This window comes from Chlorocebus sabaeus, chromosome 15, assembly GCF_047675955.1.
Source record: "Chlorocebus sabaeus isolate Y175 chromosome 15, mChlSab1.0.hap1, whole genome shotgun sequence".
Taxonomy (NCBI): Eukaryota; Metazoa; Chordata; class Mammalia; order Primates; family Cercopithecidae; genus Chlorocebus; species Chlorocebus sabaeus.
Genome location: NC_132918.1, coordinates 42,638,536 through 42,660,261, shown reverse-complemented (window position 1 = coordinate 42,660,261; position 21,726 = coordinate 42,638,536). Strand labels below are relative to the sequence as shown.

The following is a 21,726-nucleotide window of genomic DNA, read 5'->3' as shown; positions in this document are numbered from 1 at the left end:
GTTAAAAGTTGATTTGAAAGCATTTTTAAAAGCTTCACATTGGAATTACAAATATAAAGGTATTTGGTGTCCCTCCAGAAGAGAATTTAGAAAGATCACGTAAAATACATTGTTATCTTTAGACTTGGGAGATTGGTCCCAGCTACTTTTAGAACTGTTCTTGAGTACTCAGTAGGGGGAAAGTACTTTTGTATATTTCAAAGTTTGTCATCAACTTCAGGATATATTCAATTATGGTGTCATGTCTCATTTCAAGTGGAAAAACAAAGGTAAAAAGCCTAGTGGCACAATAGCATTTAAAAGCCAATAATAGTGTTTCTGCCTGATTTGGCGTAATTACCCAGATTGAACATGCTCAGCTTCAGAATTATAGGCAACCATTAATTATCTGTTCCATATCCCAAAGTGTATATATTTTTCCTGAGCTTTTAGGGTTAGGAGTCAAAAGGAAGTACAGCAGTTTGTTTTATTTAAACTTTAGTTTGTGTTATGTTTTACAAGACTTTTGAGAGAAAAGCAATTTGTAATACAGGACTACTAACTTGCCTAGTGTTGGATACAAGAAATATATATGCCAGCTTAACTCACTAACTATGTGGAATTCAACAATGTCTGCAAATGAGAATTTTTATAACATCACACTCTAATACAACACTTATTTTCACTCTACCTGTAAATAAAGCCAATTTCTATAAAAATCTAGGGACTTAAGCAAGTGGTACGGGAAGAATATTTCCTCCATTCTGACTTGCCCATGGATATAAGATATTGAAAGAGAAAGACATAAAGGAATAAAAAATGAGAAGTTCTGCTGTATGAATTCAACATTTTTTGGCATTTTCTCCAAAGACTACAGTAAAGATTTAAATTGTTGTTTAATTATTGTAAATACAAGATTCATATTTCATTAAATGCAATAATGAGCCAAGACATGTTAATTTGACTTTATGCAAATAATGCAAAATTTTGAAGTTCCATTAGTTTGCATCATTGTGAATTTTTTGTGATGGTATATACAAAGTAAAATGCATCCTCTTTTTATTACCATAAACTAAGCATCTCCAAGTACAGTTGTGCAGGTTGTGCTTTGCACAAAGTTACCTTGCTAAGGAAACATGATTAGGATCTTAACTGAGCCTGGGTTTACTTCTTCAATCTATGGATCTGTGGCATGAAACTTGCATTCTGTCCCATCCAACTTTGCAAGAAAAAGCTTTTTCTAACTTCTCCACCCAGAAAAGAAGCTTTTCTCTAACATGCTCTAAAGAGTTTCAGGTGAAAACAAAGGGTCTTGATTATTTTTTTTCCTCTAACTTAATTATCTACTATTTTTGTTAAATAATATACCATATTAAAAAGGGATGGTGTTCTCATTTGTCTTCGTTTTCCCACCATCTAACCCAGTGTCAGTCTCTGGCTAGATCTGAATACCTACATATATTTGCTGAATTAGTGGAATCTGGAAACAATGGAATAACGTATGTGAGTTCAAATCCAAGACTTTGTGCAACTGCAGGGCCTGCCACATACATGAAATGTTATGGAATACCATTTGCACCACCTGGAGTTGTGCAACACTGTTGTACAGCTTTCCATTGACCTCTAATTTTATAATGGTATGCTATGGCATTTTTAAGAATGATTATAGCAATTAGTAAGTAATAATGAACTTTAAATGCACAATATATCATAATACCTTGTTTATTCTTCACAGTAAGCAAGTAAAAAATTTTATCACTATTTTTAGATGAATTCACTGAGCCTCAGAGGGTTAAAATTACTTCTTGCCTACCATCACATAGTCACTATTTTTTGTGCCAAAATTCAAACACAAGTTAGTCTGATACCAAGGCATATGAGCTTATAAATTATATTCTTATACATACATAATTGAAAGAATGTCATGATTTTATAGACCTGCAGACTTCTATATATGATTGAGTCCTAAGGAAACATATTTGCCATAACAATTACTCTATGAGACCAGTAAGTCATACAAATAATCTTTGGGTTAGTAAAATGTTGTGTTATCTTAAATTGTGACACATAAAAATACATATCAACATATTTTGGCTCTGACTTTGGTGAAATAACAAAGTTCTGTAATATTCATTTAAGCTAGTGTTTAACATGAAGGCAAAATAAACAAAACAAATGACCACCTAAGGCCTATCTGATTTTAGCTTAGTGGATATTCATTTAGGTAAAAATATCGAAGGGGGAGAAAAACACAAGGCATCCTGGAATTATTTTTATTAAAATAATTTCTGTATTTTAAAAATACTCTTTCACATTATGCCATTTGATTTCATCTTGTAACAGGTAAAAAGACTCTGAGAAGACTAGTTATCACTAACAGTGATGGTGCTCATGAGAGGAAACTGATACCAAGGTTTGTACACTGATCTGACTCTATATTGAGAACACTATTTCATCAGGAATATTTTTGGATGCTACTGACTATTGAGAACACTGAGCAAATGAAATAGGTTTTCTAAAATGGATTGTTTTATAATAGCAAAGAAGTTTACTAAGAACTGGGGAATTTTACCTACTTAGATTTGGCTGGAAATCTTATATTGATGGAAGCAAAGCAATTGTTATGAAGTTATCTTGCTTTTTATGTCCAATGAGAGTGTAGAATTAACAAAAGTTACTACTGCTCTAGACTTAGATAATTATTATATCAAAAATTTATTGATGAAACTACAGCAGTAGGAAGCTTAGGAGAAAAGTATCTCGACACATTCATCCAGGGAAGCAGTTCTAGACCTGGTCTCATATGCATTTTAGACCTCAGAGAAACTGATTTCCAGAAGTTTAGGGGATAAGAAAAATTATTGCTATTATCAAATATACTAAGAGGCAAGTGTTTTCCTTAAAATGTAATTTTCCTTAAAATGTAATAGCTATGTATCAGCCTAATAAGGATAAACCACAGGGAAAGAAGGGAAAGAAGACATCTAAAGTACGGTTCCTCAGGGATAATGACTTGAGTCAAGGATATATGGGTGAGTGGAACACATAAAAGCATCAAGCGAAACCCTCACAGGTTTTTGATAGAAATGTTGAAATATGGAGAAATCAGAGGTGTGAATGAGTCTTAGGACAAAGAACAACATAAAGGGTATTTATAAATAACATAACATATTATAAACAACATAAAGGGTATAATAAGTTAAAAGTTGAAACAATGAAGAAAAGCAAATAGCCCCAGTGTCAGGAGAAGGCAAAGTAATATCATACTTCTATTGTGCAGGAATGTATATCCACAGACATAATTCAACTATTTCTGTGAGTGATAGAAAATAAGCATTACTTTTAAATCCTCTATTGCTCTTGGCTTCTTCATTAAGAAGAATGTTCTTAAAACCAAAACTGGTAGTCATATGGGTTAATGACAGACAGAATTTCAAGTAAGGCTAACGAATCAGGGAAGTAACCTGATATGAATACAAGTTTTAAGTTTGAATATTGACACTTCTACTTATGAGCTGTGAGATCTTCAGGAACTCATTGGATCTCTCTATGCAACAGCTTCCTTTTCATCGAAATAAAGCATCACCCCCATGATGCTGCGAGAAAAAAAATGAGCTTCCAGTAGGCAAACGCCTGACACGTAGTCCTTGTACACATGCAGCACTCAATTACTTTAACTGTTGTTATGATGAAACTTGGAGTCCTAGAAAACAAAATTGTATCTAATTAATTTTTGTATCTCCATTTCCAACTGAAGATCCAAACACTTAGGGCTTAAATAAATATTTGATAAACAAACAAACAAAAATCAAAATAATACCAGAATATTGGACTGCTTTAAATGAATTCAAGATCCTGGGTTCTAATTAATTTTACCTCAGGAGTCAAAATCTTAAGATATTATCATAGAATCAACTATTAGTAATTACTGAAGAATTGTGACAAACATGACAAATTTGAGAAATATAGAATAAAGAAATATTCCAATTTTTAACATGAGAAGATCAAATCCAGAAACTACTGACTAGCAATTTAGAGACTGATTCATAACATAGCTCTAGGCCGGGCGCGGTGGCTCAAGCCTGTAATCCCAGCACTTTGGGAGGCCGAGACGGGCGGATCACGAGGTCAGGAGATCGAGACCATATTGGCTAACACGGTGAAACCCCATATCTACCGAAAAATACAAAAAACTAGCCAGGCGAGGTGGCGGGTGCCTGTAGTCCCAGCTACTCGGGAGGCTGAGGCAGGAGAATGGAGTAAACCCGGGAGGCGGAACTTGCAGTGAGCTGAGATCCGGCCACTGCACTCCAGCCTGGGCGGCAGAGCGAGACTCCGTCTCAAATAAAAAAAAACAAAACAAAACAAAAAAAACATAGCCCTAGAGTGAAGCATTGAATACAAGGCCTGTGAGCACCTAATATAGGAAATCATGTTTTCTAAAGTAAGCCAAATACTTGGAACAAGCAGAAGAAACACTGTACAATTGAATTTTAGCAAAAAAAAAAAAAAAAAAAAAAAAAAAAATCCATGGATGCTTAAACAATAAACAAACATGGTTCATTATTGGTCTTATCAGAAGGGAGTTCTCAAATGCTCCCATACTACTTCTGATTCTCGACCTTTCTCCACCCTCAGCTCAAAAAAGCTTTATCGACGATAAAAGCTATACAAAGAGAGACACCATGTGCATGAGAGATGTCAATCACTTTTCCTATCAGGTTCAGTCCCATTGTGATGGAATTTTCCACGTCATATATATAAAATCTCACTTTGCCTGGCTGTGCTCTTAAGAAACTCAAAAATCAAGAAGCACCTAAGAGATATAGAGGGTACTCTTGTTTACAAAATTTATTTCTTTTCTATCAATTTTTCAGCCATAAGACATAACTAAGAAGCTGCCACAAAAAGTGTTCAGAGTGGGGGAATTAGTCTCAAACTACGTCAGTCAAAAATAGTCATCACATTTTGGGAACACTTAGGCCACAATCATGTGTTGTGATTGACCTATTACTGTTATTTTGTTCTACTTTTAATTGAAACCCATTTCTAGTACTAAGGGTACATGAACCTTTGGCAGAAATGAGAGCAATTTCCTGAATTACAAAGTTGGCTGGAACTGAGTAAAATCTGTCTTCTTCAGAGAGTGCAGGTGCGCTCCATTTTGTCAAGCGAACTCTCTTTTCTGAACTGGTCTTACTAATCTCCAAACTAAGTTAAAAACCAAAAGAAAGAGGTTATGAGGAGACAAATTGCAATTCGTTACAAAGAAGAGTTAACATTAAAAGATGTTCAAAATTTGGCTAGGTGCAGCGGCTCATGCCTGTAATCCCAGCACTTTCGGAAGCCGAGGCGGGCAGATCACGAGCTCAGGAGTTTGAGACCAGCATGGTCAACATGGTGAAACCCCATCTCTACTAAAAACATAAAAATTAGCTGGGCATCGTGGCATGTGCCTGTGGTCCCAGCTGCTTGGGAGGCTGAGGCAGGAGAATTGCTTGAACCCAGGAGGTAGAGGTTGCAGTGAGCCGAGATCACACCACTGCACTCCAGCCTGGGCAACAGAGCAAGATTCCATCTCAAAAAAAAAAAAAAAAAAAAAAAAATCAAAATTTATAGGGACTTCCTGGTTCAACACATGGGGCTTGAGCCCATGTTTACCTACATTCTTCCAAAGCGCCATTGAAATAACTATTTTTATGTGAAAATAAATATTTATGGATTATGTTGTAAGATAGTAGGCTTCCTGCTAAGCAGTTTTTAAAGAAAGATTAGCAAATTGTCCATATACTATAGAAATTGTTTCAGAATCAGATAAAAGACTAAATTGGATGACCCACATTTCTTCAAAATAAAAATTAAATAGTTTGTACAATTAAAAATGATTTCATATTCTAATCAATCCACCTGTAAATATGTATTGAATATATATGCTATGTGCATTGCAATAGGTATTAGAGTGATATATTATTCTCCACTAAAGTTGCCCATCTCTTACCCTATTAATATTATTAATATTCCATTGAACCAAAGAACTACTTTAGCCAATAAAATGTGAGTATAAGGGATATGTGCCACTTTCGAGCAGGCAGAAGTTTCAAAAGAGCCAGCTTGTATATAGTTCGCTGTGTGTGTGTGTGTCTATGTGTGTGTGTGCGTGTCTTTGTTTTGGTTTGGTTTAGTTTGTTTTGTTTTCTTTTTACCTCGCCCACAAGAGTAGCAATATCCCAATTAGAGGCAAAGTCATCATGGGCACCGGAGTGAAGAAAACACATGAATGCCCTGCAACAGGGACAAAAAATAAACCTTTGTTACTATAAGCAATTGAAATTTGGGGGTTGTTTATTAGTCACATAGCTTATTGTATCCTGACTGATACAAGTGGAAAACATTGAAGGGATTAAGAAGAATAAAAATTGAGAAGTCAATGTAATCAATATATTTTCTATGTTAATATAGATATGGAAGATACTGAGGTCTTCAATGATTAGAAGGCATAAAAATGGTCAGCAAAGATCAGCAATGAGGAGTGGTTGAAGATGACTTAGGCAAATAACATAAGTCTCAAAGGATCGCTGGCTTTACCAGTAGAGTAAAAGCAGCATTGACTATGTCAGTTATGATTAGGTTTGGTGGTCAGGGACTGAAAATCCAATAACAGATCAATATTTATTTATCTCTTAAATAGTAGTCTAAACATAAGCATTCCAAATGAGTCCGAATACTCAATGTATCAAAGACCAAGGTTTCTTTCTTCCTGTTGCTGTGCCATTTGTGGCCTCCATTCCCCAAGTCACAGCTATTCCAACTCCACCATCACATCCACCTTCAAGCCAATAGAAAGGAGGGATGGGAAGAAGGGTCAGTTCTCTTCCTTTAAAGACACTTCAGGAAGTTAAATACACTGTTTCTGCTGGCACCTCCTTAGATACTTAACCCAGTCTCATGCTACCCAATTATAAGGAATTCTGAGAAATAGCTTTATTCAAGACAACTATGACTCAGCTATAAAGTAGGCATTCTATTAACATAGAAAGGGAAGAGAACGAATGACCAGGTTCAACCAGCAACCTTTAGACATGGACCAAAACTACAGACCAGAATATAAATATGGTTTGGGAGAATGACAGCCTTCCGTCCATTGGTAGAAGCTGCAATGAAGGTGATTTCCTCAAGGAGGAGCCAGTGTCAAGAAGGATCAGTGAGGTAACTGAGGATGAGTAGGCATCTAACAAAGAACAGAAGTTTTACAAAGAGTGTATTTGCAATTTTGAGAGGCCAGAAAAAACAGAAGTGGATTGACAAAATTAAAGAGAAAATGGACCGGGCGCAGTGGTTCACGCCTGTAATCCCAGCACTTTGGGAGCCCGAGGTGGGCGGATCGCCTGATGTCAGGAGTTTGAGACCAGCCTGACCAACATGGAAAAACCTCGTCTCTACTAAAAATACAAAATTAGACGGGCATGGTGGTGCATACCTGCAATCCCAGCTATTCGGGAGGCTGAAGCAGGAGAATTGCTTGAACCTGGGAGGCGGAGGTTGCAGTGAGCCGAGATTGCTCCATTGCACTGCAGCCTGGACAAGAGTGAAACTCTCTCAAAAAAAAAAAAAAAAAAAAAAAAAAGAGAGACAGAGAACATTTTTAGTAACGGTTGGAGAAAATAGGGCCATGGTTGGGTTAGCTGGCTGCCAGTATGTCAAGATGAAAAGAACTCTTAGATTCAGCTCATCAGGACTTGGCTTCATCTTGGGAAGACAATGAGAATATAAGAGCTTGTGCATATTTGACAGCATCTCTGCAAGGTGGAGCTAATGGAAGAGAAGGAATAGAGAAATCTGGGACAGCAGAGACAGCTGTTTATGAAAGGAAGGTGTGTTAGTCTGCTCTCATGCTGCTAATAAAGACATACTTGAGTCTGAGTAATTTATAAGGAAAGAGGTTTAATTGACTCACCGTTCCACATGGCTGGGAGGCCTCACAATCATGGCAGAGGGTGAAGGAGGAGCAAGACATGTCTTACGTGGCGGCAGGCAAGAGGGTGTGTGCAAGGGAACTGTGCTTTTATAAAACCATCAAATTTCATGCATCTTATTCACTATCACAAGAACACATGTGGAAAATCCCACTCCCATAATTCAATTACCTAAAGCTGAGTCCCTCCCACAACACGTGGGGATTATTACAAGTCCTGGTGAGATTTGGGTGGGGACACAGAGTCAAACCATATCAGAAGGTATAGAGGAATGTTTCAGGAAATTTTGATGAAATTGGTAGTTTCCAACAGAATTTGCAAAATCTAGCACCTAATTCTCAAATGTTTGGATAGAGAAAAGGTACTGGCTTTTCCCACTCCCTGTTAGCAAGAACATTCTGTATCAAGATGGGAAAAAAGTAGCATTCATTGTGTAGCCCCTGTGATGGTGATTTATAAACAGATCCAGGCTGAATCACATGGGTGCCTGCCCCAAGAAAACTAACACTTTGCTGCCTCTTTTAACAAATATGTGAATAGTTTTAAATATTTATTCAGAGAGAAAACTAAGTCTCATGACGAAGAAAATGAGAGCTACTGGTGATAGAATTTAAACCCCATTTCTAGCTTGCTCTTTGCTCTTTTGTTACTCTGCTCTTTGGAAAACTTGTGCCTTTTGCTGAAGAACACTAAAGCCCTTCAGTAAAAAATAAAATAAAATAAACTACATAAATTTAAAAAATAAAATGCTCCTGAGAAGGCAGTCAGTCATCTTTTATCACTTGAACATACTCATTGAGGTCTCACTGCCTACACCAAGGACCTACGAAAAATGTTTTCAAACAGAATGCAATGGTCTTCCTAAGAGTAGATCAGGAAAAGAGATTTTTTTTTCCATTCTGCTGCATTTTCAGTGATATCTGAGCACCCTGATGGATTGGCATCTTAGAGTTTTCCATTAAAACAGACTGCTGATTTGCCTATGAATTTACAGTTTAACTTGGATCCTGGAAACACAAAGAAGAATAACACATAGCCTCGCCCTCAGGGAACTCACAGGTATTCCAAAATGGACTTTGAAATGTCCATGCCCCCACAGAAATACACAAATTTACTTTTGTTGTATGTTTTGTGAACGACCTAAATTTTCCTGCTCTTTACAAACTATTGTTCTTTAAGTTAATGCTTTATAATAATTATTGATAGATGTTGTGCTAAATTCTATAAGGACAGTTTTATTATTTGACCCCATTATTTCTGATAATTTGCTCATCCATGTTCAGGTTCAGTATATTTTTCCTTCTCTGATTTTCCACACCGTAGCCTTTGCTCCTTTTCTAGGCAAAAAGAAAGTATCCTATTTTCCTTTTTAGAATATTATTATTCAGGTCTGGCATCAACTACTGTGATTTTTGATCATCCCCTTAACTCTCAATAGCAGCTTGTATCTGGAGGGTCACTTATAAGCCTCTGCAGACCCCAAAGAGAAATTTATCTATTTGGAAAACAGAGTTTTTCAACATGAGTAAAATGACATTTGTAACAATGTAACAATCCAGGAAATATTGTATTGCTCTGAAAGATGGCACTTGTAGAGTTCAGATCTAGGAAAATTTTGCTAAATACTCAAAGGAAACTTTACAATAAGGAATTCATTTATTTTTAAAAACATGAAACAGAAATAATACCATCTCTAGCTTATTTGGAGAGGGAGGAAAAAAAACTTCTTTATAGTTATAAGAAGTTGGAACTAATTCTGTTTCTTTCTAGTTTGCCATATCCTGTTTAATTGTTAGGGTATGCGTACCCTTCTAAATACACTGTTTGCTTTGAATAAGATCTGAGTGAGAAGGAGTTTCAGTTCACAGCCTATGGAATCTGTTTGCATCTCCAAGGAAATAGTTGTTTACAACTCTGTTGTCATTTGTTCAGAGCACAACACAGAAGTGAATTCCCATCAATATTCATAGTCCTTGTAGCTTCCAAAGACTCCCTGTGTGATTGTGCTCCATTTAGCTCTAAATCTGTATTCCCATATAGATTTAAACAAGAGAACTAGGGAAATTTGGAAGTCTTTTGTTCTCAGTCACAGTAATATTTAAATAGTCCACTGGGTATGCAAGTATTGCCGATTCCTTTATTGCTTTGTTATAGTCTACCACAAAAAGATCCACCTTAGGGAAACATAACGCTCTTCTGTTCTTTTTTTTTTTTCGTTTCTGATTGTGAAAAGTCTTTACCTCTTCCTTTACTAGCTTAGTTATTATTCAATTTTGTTTTTTAAAGGCATATAGTGGCAGGCATACATAATTATTTTCAAGGATGAGTTATAGCCTCCATTGCTATCCTTACCCTAGTGTTCTCACACTTACTCAGCAGGTAAACCTGAACTTATCTTGATTCTTCTTATTAAACCCCACAAAAGTTCTGGTATGCCTATAATTATTAAGCGAAAATATATAATGAGTTGTGATTGCTGCCAGCAGTGAATCTGTACAGCTCTGCAGTAAATTTGACCCTTGCCTCCTCGAAGGCAAGAATTCGGCTGAGGGGCAGAAGTAGGTTTAAGGCAGAGGGAGAGACCAAGGCAAGTTTTAGAGCAGGAATGAAAGTTTATGAAAAACTTTTAGACCAGGAACGAAAGGATGTACAGTACACTTGGAACAAGGCCAAGCAGGGGACTTGAGAGATCCAAGTGCCCTGTTCAACTCTTGACTTGGGAGTTTGTATATTGGCATGGTTCCAGGGTTTGCAGGGGGTTTTTTCTCCCTTGATTCTTCCCTTGAAGCAGGCTGTCCACATGCGTAGTAGCCTGCCAGCACTTAGGAGAGGCCGCATGCACAGTGTGTTTCCTGAAGTTGTGCACATGCTTACTTGAAACATTTCTTCCTTATCAGTCAAGCTTTCCTAGAGGTAGATCATGTACCAGTTAAACTCCACCATTTTACCTCTTAGTGCACATGCTTGAGCCCACTTGCTCAACTCCTGAGATCTTATTGGGAAGCTACTGATCACCAGCTTCAGGTGTTTTCTAGCTATTAGAGATTGCCTTTCTCTGGCTGCAACCAACTATGATTTTAAAGCGACAGTTTAACAACGGACTGATTATCACCTGATAGTTGCCTGACATTCCTTGTTGGGGGAGCCCTTCTCCTACCCTGCTTATGTTTGCATAACTACCTTCTCTAACATGATGACCATAAGAACAGAGATAAAAACCTTTTAGGGTATATATCAGGTCAATCAGAAGTAAGAGTTCCTCTAAAAATTACATTCTATATATGTACGTTATTTTGAAGTGCGTATTCAGCAAACTGTAAACATGCATCCAAGAGGTAAAAATTTGTTCTGCTCCTCTAATGAGAGGAATAGTTATTAAAATTTTGCTTTCTTTCCCTTCATTGTGTAATTATTTTAAAATGTGTATATATACACACAATAATTTTTATTTAAATAGAGTTATTAAAATTTCTAATCCCTCTAGATATGTACAAGCAACATTTTATTTGGAAAATGATATAATACACCATAGTTAAAACTAAAGAAATTTGACTTAAAATTTAATGGAATAATATAAAGAAGTAATGAGGCTAGATACTAACTGAGGTTCTGGAATATACTTAGAGGGGCTTTATAAAAAAGGGATTTGTGCTATTTGCCTAGAATGCTTTAGGACATTTAAGCCTAACAATATATGGGAAGGGGGGGGAGTAAATAAGATAGACATAAATAAAAAATTATCTAATATAATCTTTTCAATATATATTTAAGATTCTGGCTCCAGTTCAGATAAAAGTAAGCATATGTCACCTTGTCTCTCTTGTTGAGTACAACGAATGACTAAAGCAGATATATTGAGCAGCTCTCTGAAGACTCTGAAATGTTAAATGGTATCAGGTAGAATGAAATAAGGAAATGAGTACTCAAAGTAAGAGCAATTTAAGAGGGAGTTTCTTGTTTTTTGCCTCTGGTATCTCCCACAGTGGAATGAAAAGTATCACAAAGTTCAAAATTCTGGACTGAGTGTAGGCAGAAAACTGTAAAAGAAGACCTCAATTTCTAGTCTCAGGCAGGAAAAGGAGTCCCTGGGGTCAGTTCCTGGGGAAAGTATAAAAATTTGACTGTTTTGCTTTTTGTTTTTTCCATCCCAGACCCAAGAAAATCTATGGCAGTACTGTCACAGCGGTGATAACAATAACAGTGGTAGCTAGGCAGGCATTTAAAACTGCGGGAATGCAACCCTTCCCTCTGACAAGAGAGGCGGTGGTCCTAAGAATGTGAGGGAACATCCCAATTCTTTCTCTATATACCCTGCTACTTAGCTTCAGTGGCAGACACAGTTGTGGAATGTTCACAGCAGAGAGGGAAAACTAAAGCCCTATCCTTCTAGACAGAAGAGCAGAAACAGGGCCTTTCAGAACCAAAAAGTGTCACAAAGACTGTAAAGAGGAGAAAATTCAAGAAAGCAATTCCATAAAGTTGTGTCTGAATTGTGGGTCTCCCCTACGAGCTACGTAAGCATGAATATAAGCCTAACGAAAGACTCTGAGAACTGATAGGTAGGCCATCCCCAAGGTCTCAGACTGTGATTTCTGAATGGCAACACATGGGAGACAGCCAAACAACACTGCAAACTCTGAAAATTGAACCCACTTAGAACCATTGCTTACAGAAAGTGGTTTGGTACTTTTAGCTTAAATCTCCAAGTCTATGAACATCTCTCTCTCTCTCTTTTCAATAATCTCCATAAGAATTATATAAGACCCAGAGTCTCATAACACAGTATATTAAGTATCCAAAATGCGATCCAAAACTAGTCAGCATAAGTAGAAGCAGGAATCAACAGATGCCAATCCTGTCATGATCCAGATGTTAGAATTAACTGAAAAAAATTTAAAGAAACTATTATAGTCAAGCTTCAAGAAGTAAAGGTGAGGCCAGACGCGGTGGCTTACGCCTGTAATCCCAGCACTTTGGGAGGCTGAGGCAGGCAGATCATGAGGTCAGGAGATCGAGACCATCCTGGCTAACATGGTGAAACCCCGTCTCTACCAAAAATATAAAAAATTAGCCAGGCGTGGTGGCGGGCGCCTGTAGTCCCAGCTACTCGGGAGGCTGAGGCAGGAGAATGATGTGAACCCAGGAGGCGGAGCTTGCAGTGAGCCGTGATCACCACTGCACTCCAGCCTGGGAGATAGAGCGAGACTCCGTCTCAAGAAAAAATAGAAAGATTGAGGTGTACCTTTTTACGAGCAGTTCCTCTGGAGAAACTGGCTTGACCAATTCAGTGGAGATCTATTACCACAGGTAAGGTCCCTCAAGGCTGGGGTACAAAAACTAAAACAAAAATTTCCTGGAAAGATCCAATAGCAGAGTAAAGAAGACAGACAGTCAGTGAATTGAAGATAGTTTAGTAGAAATTATCCACTCAGAACAATAAAAAGAAAAATAATTGAAAAAATTAAACAGAAGTTCATGGATCTGTCAGACAACAGCAACTGGGGTAATATGTGTTTGGTTATAGTGCCAGAAGAAAAAAGAAAACAAAATGTAGGGGAAAAAGCAAAGAAATCATGGCTGAAAACGTAACTGAATTTGGTTAAGTACATAAACTTGCAGATTCAAGAAGCTCAGCTAACCTCAACTAAAATAAACGCAAATAAATCCATGCCCAGAAATATCACAATCAAATTTCTGAAAATTAACAACAAAGAAATCTTAAAGCCAGAAATAAATGACATATGATTTATAAGAGACAATGATTTAAATGACAATGGACTTCTCATTAGAAACCATGGAGTCCACGGGTACTGGGATGATATTTTTAAAGTAAAAGAACTATCAATATTCAGAGAAAACAATATGTAAGAATAAAGGTGAGATAAGCACATTCTCAGATACCGGAGGACTAAGATAATTTGCTAACAGTATATCTGCTCCAAAAAAAATGGTAAAGGAGTATCTTGAGAGAGAAGAAATGTGATACTAGAGGGAAAGTGATAACTTTAAGAATGAAAGAACCACAGAAATGGTAACTATCTGTGTAGACAATTTTTCCTCTCCTAAGTTCTTTAAAATATAGGATGGTTGAAAGCAAAAAATTATAACCTTACCAGTATTAAAAGGTAAGTTTCTTGACATGATAAAGAGGCACTTATGAAAAATCTACAGTTAACATACTCAATGTTGAGAGACCTAAAGACTTTCCCCCTTAAAATCTAGAACAAGACAAGGATGTCTGTTTTCAACACTGCTATTGAACATTGTATTGGAAGTTTTAGCCAGAGCAATTAGACAAAAAGTAAAAGGCGTTCAAATTGGAAAAAAAAAAGTAAAATTGTGTCTATTCACAGAACTGACCCTATATAGGGGAAATCCCAAAAGAATCCACAGAAATTACAAGAGCTAATAAATAAATCCCTCAAAGTCACAAAATGTAAGATCAACACACAAAAATCAGTTGTTTCTATACACCATCCATGAAAAACCTGAAAAGTAAATTAAGAAAGCAATTCATTTACAATAGCATTTAAAAGAATACAACACCTAACAATAAATTGAAGCAAGGAGGTGAAAGACTTGTACACTGAAAACTGCAAAATATTGTGAAAGGAATAAATGGAAAGATAACCTATGTTCATCAACTGAAAAACTTAATGTTGTTAAGATTTCAATACTACTCAAAGGAATCTACAGATTAAATGCAATTCCTATCAAAATTTCAGCAGCCTTTTTGTACAGAAATAGAAAAATTTATTCTCAAATTAACATGGAATGTAAATGGTCCATATTACAATGCAAGTGGTACATACACACAATAATTAAAACAGTTCACTATTGACATATGCATATAAATATAGAAATATAGACAAATGGAATAGAACTGAGAGTCCAAAAATAAATCCATGCATGTATTACCAACTGAATTTGACAAGGGTGGAGATTTCTTTCCATTGGGAAAGAATTGTCTCTTCAACAGGTGATACTGAAGCAACTGAATGTCTGCATTCAAAACAATGAAGTCATTTGAAGTTATTTGAATGAAATTCTACTCAACATTATATACAAAAATTAATTTAAAATGAATGAAAACCTAAACATGGAGGTAAACCTTCATGAATTTGGAATTGACAATTGATTCTTAGGTATGACAGTAAAAATAAGCAACAAAAGAAAAACATAAGTTAGACTTCATCAAAATTAGAAATTTTGTGTCTCAAAGGAAATTATCAAGAAAGTGAGAAGACAACAAACAGAATGAGAGAAAATTTTTGCAAACCATATATCTCGTAATAGCTTATTATCCAGAATATATAAAGAACAACAACTTAACAACAAATAAACAATCCAATCCAAGGATTGGCAAAAGATTTGAATAGGCATTTCTCCAAAGATACATAAATGGTCAATAAACCGGTGAAAAGATGGTCAACATCATTAGTCATTAGAGAAATGCCAAAAAACCACAATGAAATACCATTTCATATCAGCTGGCATGGTTATCATCAAAACAACTGGAAAATAACAAATTTAATATATAAGAAATTTCTACAATTTCATAATAGGACAACACAAATTATTATTATTATTATTTTTTGCGACAGAGTCTTGTTCTTGTCGCCCAGGCTGGAGTGCAATGGCGCAATCTTGGCTCACTGTAACCTCCACCTCCCAGGTTCAAGCGATTCTACTGCCTCAGCCTCCCAAGTAGCTGGGATTACAGGTGCACACCACCACACCCAGCTAATTTTTTGTATTTTTAGTAGAGATAGGGTTTCACCATGTTGACCAGGCTGGTCTTGAATCCCTGACCTCAGGTGATCCACCCACCTCTTTCCCAAAGTGCTGGGATTACAGGCGTGAGCCACGGCACCTGGCCCAACAATACAATTTTTTTAAATGGACAAAGGACTTTAGACACTTCTCCAAATAATATATACAAATGGCCAATAAGTATTATGAAAAGATGCTCAAAATCGTTAGTCATAGGAATATGCAAATCAAAGCCACAAAGGGATATTGCCTTATCCTCAGTGAATGGTGATCATTAAAAATACAATTACAAGTATTGGACAAGATGTGGAGAAATCAGAACCTTCATACATTGCTGGTGGAAATGCAAAATTGTGCAGCTGCTTTGACAAACTGTTTAGTCATTCCTGAAAATGTTATACATAAAGTCACCCATATGACTCAGAGAGTTTACTCCCAGGTGATTAAATGAAAACATAGATTCTTACAAAAAGCTATAAACAATGTTTACAGCAATATTTCCTAATAGTCAAAAACTGGAAACAATTCAAATGTTAATCAACTGATTTATACATAAATAAAATTTAGATTATCTATACTTTGTACATAATTTGGAAATAAAAAGAAATGGATACTGACACATGCTACCGCATAACTGACCCTTGAAAGCATTTTACTAAGTAAAAGGATCAAATCACAAAAGCCACATATTTTGTTGTCCCATTTATTTGAAATTCAGTATAAGCAAATCCACAGAGACCCAAAGTCAATAAAGGTTTGTCTAGGAGTGAGGGTGGGAGTGGCAAGAGGAGATGGGAATTGATTGTTTAAGGCTCTTGGTATAGGATTTCTTTTACAAGGGATGAAAAGTTTCTAAATATTTATTCTCTTGTTTAAATAAACACTAAATTTTTAAAAAATTTAAAATGTAATTTCAACTTTTATTTTAGATTTAGGGGATACATGTGCGGGTTTGTCACATAGGTATATTGTGTGATGCTGAGGTTTGGAATATGAGTATTTCTGTTACCCAGCTAGCAAGCATAATACCCAATAGTTAGGTTTTCAAACTTTGTCCTCCTCTTTCCCTTCCCATCTAGTAGTCCCTAGTGTCTATTGTTGCCATCTTTATGTCCATGAGTACCCAATGTTTAACTCTCACTTATAAGAGAGAACATGCAGTATCTGACCTTCTGTTCCTGCATTAATTCATGATGTTGAGTATTTTCTCATATGTTTGTTGGCTGCATGTATGTCTTCTTTTGAGAAGTGTTCACATCCTTTGCCCACTATTTAACAGGGTTTTGTTTTTTGCTTGTTTAATTATTTAAGTTTCTTATAGATTCTGGGTATCAGACCTTTGTTGGATGACTACTTTGTGAATATTTTCTCCCATTCTGTACATTATGTTTACTCTGTTGATAGTTTCTTTTGCTCTGCAGAAGCTCTTTAGTTTAATTAAGTCTCACGTATCAATTTTTGGTTTTGTGGCATTTGCTTTTGAGAACTTAGTCATAAATTATTTCCCAAGCCCAGTGTTCATGATGGTGTTTCCTAGGTTTTCTTCTAGGATTCCTCTAGTTTGAAGTCTTACATTTAAATATTTTATCACTCATTTTGAGTTAATTTTTATATATGATAAAATGTAGGGTTCCAATTTCATCCTTCTTCGTATGACTAGTCAGCTATCCTACCACCATTTATTGAATAGGGATTCCTTTTGCCATTCCTTATTTTTGGTGACTTTGTTGAAGATCAAATCGCTGTAGGTGTGTGACCTTATTTCCTGATTCTCTATTCTGTTTCACTGGTCTATGTGTCTGTTTTGGTACCAGTATCATGCTGTTTTGGTTGCTGTAGCCTTAAAGTATAGTTTGAAGTCGGATAATGTGATGCATCTGGCTTTGTTGTTTTGCTAAGGATTGCTTTGGCTATTCAAGCACATTTTTGGTTTCATATTAATTTTAGAATAGTTGTTTTTTAATACTGTGAAAAAAATAATATTTTTCAGTTTGGTAGGAATAGTGTTGAATCTATAGATTGCTTTGAACAGCATGGCCATTTTCACAATTTTGATTCTTCCAATCCATGAGCATGGATTGCTTTTCAGTTTGTTTGTACTATTTATGATGTCTTTCAGTAGTGTTTTGTAGTTTTTCTTGCAGAGATCTTTCATCTTCTTAGTTATAGATATATATTCCTAGGTATTCTATTTTTCTGGTGGCTATTGTAGATGGGATGAGTTCTTGATTTGGCTCTCAGCTTGAATATTATTGGTGTATAGAAATGCTACTGATTTTGACATTGGTTTTGCATCCTGAAACTTTACTGAAGTTGTCTATTAGTTCAAGGAACCCTTTGGTGGAGTCTTTAGGGTTTTCTAGGTATAGAACCGTATCGTCCATGAAGAAAGATAGTTTGACTTCTTCTTTTCGTATTTTGACACCATTTGTTTTTTCTCTTGCCTGATTTTTCTGGCTAGGACTCCCAAAATGTTCTAAAATTAGGTTGTGGTGATAGCTACACAGCTAAGTGAATAATCTTAAAACTTTACGATGGGGGCTGGGCTGGTGGTTCAAGCCTATAATCACAGTGCATTGAGAGGCCAAGGCAGGAGGATCATTTCAGACTGGGAGTTTGAGACTATCCTGAGCAACATAACAAGACTCCATCTCTACAAAACGTTTTTTTTTTTAAATAGCCTGCATGGTGCCACATACCTGTAGTCCTAGCTACTTGAGAGGCTGAGGCATGAGGATCACTTAGCCCAGGAATTTGAGGCTGCAGTGACCTTGATCATTCCACTACACTCCAGGCTGTGTGACAGAGTGAGGACCCCATCTCTAAAAAACAAAACAAAACAAAAGAACAGAAACAAAACAGAAACATTCATTTCTTGCTGAACTGAAATGTTAACTTCTGTTATACACTAAATTCATAAATACTCTAGTGATTGCGTACAGGAAAATGCTACCCAAAGATATGATGCCTTGGAAACAGAAAACAGCAGAAACAGGAAGACCATTCCCACCTTCCCTATCTCCAGAAACAAAACAACAGTGAAAACTTAAATTGTACGCTGTAAATGGGTGAGTTTTATGTTAATTATATCTTAATACAACTATTTAAAACAAAACTGTTAGTCTACTCTAAGAATAAACTAAATGAATTCTGTCTCCTGAAAGCTTTAAAACCATCAGCCTCTACCTTATGCCCTTTACTTGGAATTTCTAATTCTAGCAAAGCCTGTTTACTTTCAGAATAACCCCAAATTCTAAATTATATAAGTCAAAATTAATGGGTTGTTAATTTTAAAATTAACATAGAATCTTTAATACTGAAGTCACAAAGAGTGAACATGAAAATGGTATTTAACAAAAAAAGTCTTAAGTGATGTTTCAAATGGTCATATCGACATCGTAACCAGACAACAATTATTTTGCAGTAAAAGTGTTCATGTAAAAATTACTTGTGATACAGACTTCCAGGGAGAGAAAAAGTACAAAGAAACCTAGAATACAGAATAAAAGTCTAACATCATGGACCAGTCTTGCCCATTAGAATAGGCACCCAATATATGCAGATGACTGGCTTTGGAGATCAATTTAAGCTCATAAATGACACAGCCTTTCTTTGATTCAACAAGCCACATCAGCATGTAACATTCTTACAGAGTGTTAGTGAATGAAAGAAATATCAACCATACAATGACAATCTTTATAGATTTTTTTTTAAAAAAGCCACTTACCCCATTAAAGATTACAGAAACTAAAAAATTCAAAGAGCTGGTTTAGAGTAGAATCAAGGACTCCTGAATACTTGTCTATTTTGTTTCAACCAGTCTCATGTTGCCTAATTTGTTAAGTCCACTGGGTAGAAAAGGAATGTAACTAAACCTTAGTATAACTTTAGAATTGACCCTGTCAGCTATTTTTTTCATTGTGTGCAGCTGCTTAAATGGATTGTCTTCAGCAAAAAACAATGTAAGTAATTGCATAGCATAAAAGTAAATGTTAAATTATAATTAAATTATTCTGCAAGCCTATCACACTAAGTTTATGGCCATTTCATCATACTGCAGCAGTACACAGAACAACAATTAGAGAGAAAGAAATGTTTTCAATTGAGATCGCAACTTTCTGATAACTTGTCTCCTTGAAGGCATCTCCTAACATTATGTCATTACTTTTCATTTTAGTTTTTCAACTGTCAGCTTTTCTTTCATATATACATTTATTGCAAACCTTTTTCCTTGAGCAGATAGCCAAACACTGGAAGATTCCAAATTAAATGCCTCTTAGTTTGACTTAACACAGAAAGGTCCTGATTTATTATTCAAGACTTACCAAGTGCTTTTCCTTGCCTCATTTTGCAATCATTTATTAGCTTTTCCTGAGGACTATCCCATGAAGGTCATTTTTTGCGTGTTTAGTTGACAGACCTTAATTGAGAAAATTATTTTGACTGACGTTGGAGAATAAGGTTAGTTCAAAGTCTGGAATAAAAAGCCAAGATCATGTTTAGCACACTTAGTTTCACTTTAGTTCATCCATCTGATCTGTAACATAGAAGCACAACCTATCCGTTTTGAAAATCCCTTGTTTTCCCAGATGTTCTCAGAGCAGCAATTTTCCACAGGGGTCATCACTGCTCACACAGTGTCTTTTACTTAATCTGTGTGAATCTCTATAAGATACAAATACTCTTTAAGTACTAGTCTTAGCAAAATTGTGACAGTCATATCAATTACCTAGAAAGTACTCATGTGGGTGTACACACATTATACAAGTAAAGGGGAATGATTTATTCAAAATGTATTCTTTCAACAATAATTTGGGGAAGTCTACTGTTTACTGATAAACAGTACTAGTATGTATCTACTGATACAATACTAGTTTCTGAGAATACTTATGCAAATAAAACATAGTTCCTGCCTTTAAAAAACTGAAAACCTACAGTAGAAATGAAAGAAAAAAACAGAAAAATAGCAAGCAGAAAATTTTATGTATATGTATGTATAATACACACACATATATATGTATACACACACACACACACCCCATACACAACAAAAATGAGAAATCTTAGTGACATTAAAATGTCCAGGGTGTTTATGGGACTTCCAATAAAATAATGGCCCAGAAATCGGTGATATGTTTGAGAAGAAAAGGACATTTTGGTAACAGCTTTAGATAGGCATATTTTGTGGGTAAAAAGTGTGAGAAGGGAGTAGCTGACAGTCCATTTCTCTGCATAGGTTTCTTCTCTTCTTACTGTGCACTGAGACTCCAAAAAGGATACAGAATCAAAAAAAAAAAAAAAAATAGGCATGCACTAATGAATGTCCACCTGAATGTCAACATAACTAAGAAGATTCTGTCTCATCTTCCATTCATCACTGACTGCAGGATAAGCAGTGACTACATCCTTCATAATCCCAAATATTATGAAGAAAATGATACAAATAAGTACTAGCAATATAGTATGTATAAACTGCTTAGCACAATGCCAAGCACAGAGTAACTGCTTAATAAATGTTAGCTATTTTTAGTTGTTATTTCTATCTCAACTAATTGTATAAGTAGCTCTTTTCAAATGCACTGGTGCTGCCATCTTGATAGAATGAGTAAAGGAGAAATAAAGGAGAAAAACCATGATAACAATATTGGCATTCATGTTTTAATTGGAAAAATAATAAGATAGAATTGATCATTTATTTTGCCCTGTTTTGTGCTACCAATTGTACTAGACGTATATATTAGTTACTTCTTACAACAATGAGGAAGGTAGGTAGACAACTTCATTTTACAGCTAAGAAAAGCAAGAGTCAAAGAAATTTAAATAATATTACAAGTCGACATAGCTAGTAAAAGGGGCAATAAAATTGGATAATTTATCCAAACTCCAATTTGTTTCTACAAAATCTCCTTTCAAAGTCAGAAAATAGTAAAACCGTGGTTTAATTCATGCTATATGCCAGACACTACGTATAATAAGGTATACAGAGGGAACAGTGACACTT

General features: G+C 35.7%; 2 long non-coding RNA genes across 3 annotated transcripts in view; both read right to left on the bottom strand.

The window, feature by feature from the left end:
• Window positions 1–452: 452 nt before the first annotated feature.
• Window positions 453–15,072, bottom strand: LOC119625772 (uncharacterized). The gene is made up of 3 exons (XR_005241883.2): window positions 7,457–15,072; window positions 6,183–6,261; window positions 453–3,682 (listed from the first exon to the last, which is right to left on the bottom strand). It is a non-coding gene; the product is annotated as an uncharacterized lncRNA (long non-coding RNA).
• Window positions 15,073–15,159: 87 nt separating this feature from the next.
• LOC103241515 (uncharacterized) overlaps window positions 15,160–21,726 on the bottom strand; it is a 408,965-nt gene continuing 402,398 nt past the window's right edge. For both annotated transcript variants that reach the window (XR_012095570.1, XR_005241812.2), the window contains 2 exons: window positions 20,051–20,199; window positions 15,160–18,547 (listed from right to left, as the gene is read on the bottom strand). This is a non-coding gene — a long non-coding RNA (uncharacterized lncRNA). The remainder of the gene's footprint in view (window positions 18,548–20,050; window positions 20,200–21,726) is intronic.